Source organism: Octopus sinensis, linkage group LG10, assembly GCF_006345805.1.
Source record: "Octopus sinensis linkage group LG10, ASM634580v1, whole genome shotgun sequence".
Taxonomy (NCBI): Eukaryota; Metazoa; Mollusca; class Cephalopoda; order Octopoda; family Octopodidae; genus Octopus; species Octopus sinensis.
The window spans coordinates 10,269,539-10,275,837 of NC_043006.1; positions in this window are offsets into that span (position 1 = coordinate 10,269,539).

A 6,299-nucleotide genomic window follows, 5' to 3' on the forward strand; every position below is an offset into this window, starting at 1 on the left:
TGCTCGACTAAAGGCGGTACTCCAGCATGGTCGCAGTCAAATGACTTAAACAAGTAAAAGAGTAAAAGAGTAAAGAGTAATATAATATTTCGGAATATTAAAAAAATCCTTCTTCAGATATTGCTAGGAATTAATGGAGTCACTATTATAATCGATTTTCCAACGGTTCCTGAAATTTGTTGGAAGCCTCTCTGCAATGGTCACGCGAAGCCGCTTCTGGAATTCTTCATGAGAATTACATGAGGGCAGTAATGTCTCGAGCTCGTGTGTGTTGGTATATCCACAGCACTACTTCCAAGTTATGTATTATACGTTCATTTCTTTTTTACATGAGCATTTTACCGTTGTGCGCGCAGTGTCGATGTTGTTAAGTAATATAGTGATGCTAATGTGCAGCCTGTTGTTCATTTGGGGCACTAGTCTGTCTATGAGTATAGCCTTCCTAATTGTTAAATTTCCTAAATTTCTGTCATTGCCCCCAATTGTGACTGCTTTGGTTTTGTCTGTAGTATTGTGTGTGTCGAGGTGTTTACTGAATGAGTAGGTTCGCGTGCTTAGATGCTCTTTGATGTGAATGTGTAATGGTCTTGTTGTGCTACTCACATAAATATTGTTGCATTTTTTACAATGTATTCTCTACGCAACATTTACCTGTTGGCATAAATCTGTGTCGTGGATGGGGCAGTTAGCTAGTGTGCATTGATTGCTGTCCCTTGCTCGTTTCTTTGCTAGGTGTCATCTCAGAGACCGGGCGGAGTGTTACTTGAGATTTTAGCCAAGCTGTTAAATTCAAATTAAAGGAGAAGTGATGTCCTCACGCACTTCTCATGAGGAATTCCGTAAGGGCATTCGCATGACCACTGCAGAGACGCTTCCGACAAATTTCAGTAACCGTTGGACTTTTATTGGATTTTCCCCTAACAACTGATGATAATAGTAAACAAGGACACCAGATATGATAACAGAGACAAAAATGTTAATAGAGTGAATAATAAAAAAATTGAGAAAACAGAAAAATATAACTACATAGTCAGGCAAGTGAAGGTATTATTGGAGAAAAAACTGGTAAACGTTCTACTGGTCAGTGGCCCACTTGGGAAAACATCCGAACTAATATCTGTCAAACTATTGCTGTTGCGCCTGGCGTTATATCTGTGCCTATTGATTTATTTGTTTAATTATTCTGTTGTATAACTTACATAAATCAAGTTGCGTTTGGTGCATTATGCTGCGTACACGAAATGCGGATCTCCACACATCCCACTTTTCGTGTAAAACATAGCATTTCTATGTTTCCTAATGGAATTGACTTGACTCATGTGTTTGCACAATGAACAAAGGGTGCGGTTGTTGTTTTTGTTATTATTATTATTATTGAGAGCGCAATGCATGCCAACAAAGTGATACTGGGGTATAAATATACGAAGCACAATATGCACCTCATGACTTCTTGTCTGATAAGGGTACACAAGGCCCATGCATCCCAACCATGTGTGCGCAACATGGGGATCTCCTATCGAGATAAACAGGACATAACATTGCAAGTGGAAAATTCCTTCGAGTATCCCATGCCACTGATATCTTTGAATGAGGGTTGCTTAAGGATGTTGAACACGACAACGGTTTCCAGAATTGAATTGTTCAAACTCCAAAGAAGTCCTTTGAATATATTGCTATGATGCTACCCCACTACTCCTGCTCATGGTCAGAGATGCACATATCGCCAACCACTAAGGGTCATGCTCACCCGATAAAAGTGAAGTAACTAACAAGCAAATCTGTTGTATTGAGCAGAATATTTGCTGAAACCATCTTTTTAATTATTATTATTATTATTATTATTATTATTATCATTATTATTATTATTAATAGTAGTAGTAGTAGTAGTAGTAGTAGTGGTAGTGGTAGTAGTAGTAGTAGTAGTAGTAGTAGTAGTAGTAGTGGTAGTAGTAGTAGTAGTTGTTGTTGTAGTATTAAGCTGTTACTATTTATTAAGTACATTGTCCTGATGTTGGGTGATAAGGAGGTTGTGAGACATCAAAAATATTTCTTGGAATTTTTTGCAGAACGGAGGAGGATACTTTCCGCAGGCTGACAATGCGTGTCCAATATAAATATCATTAAATATCACATTTACCACTCTTGACTCCCACAATATCTTCATTTACCTGGCTAGGAACGTATAATTCTCTGTTTTCCCAATTCCTTTATTATCCACACTATTAACATTTTTGTCTCTGCTACCATATCTGCTGTCCTTTGTTTACAATTATCATCAGTTGTTAGGAGAAAATCCAATAAAAACATCTTGAAGTTTTTAATCACTATCACTTCTCCTTTACTTTGAATTTAATAGCTTGGCTAAACTCTCAACGAACACATTTATCGGATAAAGCCTTGCCCGCGTTAGATAAGAGTTGGGATGTTTTACCAGAGGAACATTTGCCACTGTTGACTCACACAATATCATCATTTAGCTGGCTAGGTACTTATAATTCTCTGTTTTCCTAATTCCTTCATTATCCACCCTATTAACATTTTTGCCTCTGTTATCATATCTGGTGTCCTTGTTTACTATTATCATCATTTGTTAGGAGAAAGTCCAATAAAATCCTGAAGTTTTTAATCACCATCACTTCTTTATTTGGAATTTAATAGCTTGGCTAAACTCTCAATAAACACATTTATCGAAAAAAAAGCCTTGCCCGCGTTTATATTCTTTCCATGATAAATTACTACATACTGCGTGGAGGCGCAATGGCCCAGTGGTTAGGGCAGCGGACTCGCGGTCATAGGATCGCGGTTTCGATTCCCAGACCGGGCGTTGTGAGTGTTTATTGAGCGAAAACACCTAAAGCTCCACGAGGCTCCGGCAGGGGGTGGCAGGTGATCCCTGCTGTACTCTTTCACCACAACTTTCCCTCACTCTTACTTCCTGTTTTTGTTGTACCTGTATTTCAAAGGGCCGGCCTTGTCACTCTCTGTGTCACGCTGAATATCCCTGAGAACTACGTAAATGGTACCCGTGTCTGTGGAGTGCTCAGCCACTTGCACGTTAATTTCACGAGCAGGCTGTTCCGTTGATTCGGATCAACCGGAACCCTCGCCGTCGTAACCGACGGACTGCTTCCACTGCATACTGCACAATTTCAACCAGCTTTCCACAGATTCTTTTCTTTCTTACTGACTAAATTTAATCAATAACTTTTGTTATCAAAAAATTTTAATTCCTTGATCTGGATACCAGTAAGGTAAATTTCAGTTTCATTGATGTTGTTGTTGTTTTTAATGATAATATTAATTTCTGTAACTCTACTAGCTGGCAGAATCTTTAGCAAATTCCGCCGAGGCCGACATTGCCTTTCATCCTTTCGAAGTCGATAAAGTAAGTAATAGTTGAGCACTGGAGTTGATGTAATCGACATAATACCACCATCGGAATAGCTGGTTTGTTATCAAAATTTTAAATCAATTTTAAAATAATTTATGTACTATTGTTTTTATTGTTTTGTTTTCATGATTATTTGCTGACTTTTGTCAGGTGAAACTGAAAGAAATAATGTTCATTTTGAACTTCATTTCACACAAAAGTTCTAATTGAACTTTATGTAAAATTTGTCCAGACTGTAATTAAACATGTAGGTCGTTTCGTCTTTCCGAATGTCATTATTTTATAGTACAAAGCAATATAATAATGGAAAACAAAATACATTAATACAGAGGTTAATTAACGCTCAAACAACTACAGGATACTTACAGGTCTCGCTTGGGGTGTCATGTGATGTGCTCTATTAATTTTCTTTCAAGCACATGTCTTTTGATGAGGACCCTTTTGCAGCAAAAGTGAAAGCTACGAAATATTTCCTTCACAGGAGATGCGCTAGTAATCTGGGAATAACCACATTGGTTCTGAGAAAAGAACAGTTACGTATTTATGTGTCGCTCTACATCTAATAAATTTTCTCCTCCCAATAGTTAAAAATGAAAATTTTAATTCAATACACGTGATTGAGCAGCTATTTGAAAAGCCTCAAATTTCCAAGGAATGCTTTACTTTCAGCTTGAATGAATCAATATATTTTCTGTGGTATTGGTTGATTATTTGAAAATTATTTTGTACTTCAAAACGTACAGACTAAATTGTTGAAAACAACAATATTCCATTCAATGTGCTTATGATTCTTGATAGAAATTTCTACTCAGGAATCCTTACAATATCTATATCTAAACGCCAGATCAAAACAACGGGTGGAATTATTATTATAGCAACTAAAGTGTTTTACCTTCGGCCAACATTTGATCTCAGCATTGGTATGGAAAGACGATCAGCACTCAAAAGTTTCGGCAATAATTTGATGTTTGCGATCTGAAGCGGTCTGAAAGAAACTACAAAATTACAAAAGAAAATATGATTAAAGTAAATGGTGCCTTCGATTTATTCACAAATATGTGGGATTTAAACAACCAATAGAAGCTGAAATAGAACAGCAATGATCGACTGTATTGCTAATTGTTTTGCACCTTCATGTTTCTATGGACATACATTATCTGCTTAACTCATAGCAGCGAGAGCATACTAAACGAAGATATTGAAAATAAAGATTATAAGTAAAAAAGAAATGGTTTAATAATAAACACTTCAGTTTATTCCATCACTATGTGTTTAATTGATTTCATTAAAATTGAGTGTTTGAAATCCTGATTTTCAAATTCCCAACTACGTAGAAAGAGTGCGATAAATGTAAATATGTCTCACACACACTTTCGTAAAATTTGTAAGGAAAATAATTGAGGGCAAATGACATAAGGAAATTTTGTTGCATGTATATTTAAAAGTATGAAATATGATGACCAACGCAACATCGACTGCTGAATTGAAAAAGTAGAGAAATCAACATCGGTAAGTTCATCTTATCTTGAGTGCCATACAACTAGAGCAGGGAGCAGCTGAAGGTCAATGTGTGACTATCATCACATCACGTTTCACACCAGAGACGCGAAGATAACAGCTGTGTAGACATTCACCCCAACAACGCACTTACCAACAACATTCATGGCTATTTTCCTTGATGAAGCATTGGAGTTTAGCCAACAGCACAATCAACGGAATTGAAAGCTTGCAGGTGCTGAGTAGCTTCTCTGAGGTTAATAACCATCGGGAACCCCGTACCCAGAAGCGTATTCACTAAACTGCACGACCTTCGCCATGTAGCGGCAACGGAAAGGAGTTCTAACCCATTTGCATTGCAATTAGGTATCGGCTACAAGATGCCACTAGTTACCCCTGTTACTAGTTCCAGAAAGTATCTGCACTGAGACTGAAACAGCCAAGACACCCTTAATGAGATGAATCCTGGCAATATTAGCAGTCTTAGTTGTCATACCTAGTTTAACAGCAATAAACCTCAGACTAACCGTAAAGAAAGCAATTCAGTTACAGTTTTCTCAACCATGCCAGGAGCAGCCGTACTCTAACTACTTCAAAGAGCTTATCGCTACGACACTGAATTAAGCCATAGTTATGCAAGAACAACTGCGAGCTCAAGAAAACATTTTATGCATGATTTAAATAACCGATCAGGTCATGTGCAAGTGTTTGAACGGTTCACTTCTTTCTCAGTTTCTATACTTCTTCGCCTCACCACATGCAAATGTATACACAAATATAAATTATGTATACACATGGAAGGTCAGAGACACATATGCATATAAATATGTACCCTGATACACATACAAACACACACATACATGATACATATACACATACATACACACACATACACATATATATTATATACATATATATATACATATTTATATATATATATATATATATATATATATATATTATATACATATGTATATATATATATATCTATTTATCTATCTATCTATCTATCTATATATATATATATATATATATATATATATATATATACAGCATTCAATAATTCATCATGTATCTCGTACATAAGTGTATTCCTCTCCATCCTCTAGACAGTGACCTTTTCGAATTTATTTCTTAGCATTTACACCTTTGAATTTATTCGTGACTTTCATTTCTTTGTGTTTGTTTGTGCAGTTCATTCTTTCCTGTATCTAATATTTCTTTCTAATATTGATAATGGTTGGTTTAGTTTGTCATGGCGACATTGATTTATCGATTAAGGGTGAATGTAAATACATGCATTGTAAAATGTTGTTCGGCAGTTTTGTTTATCATTGACTGAATTTATAATTTTCTACAACTGCATCAATAAATATTCTGCGTCCATCAACTAGTCAATAATACTTTCAGC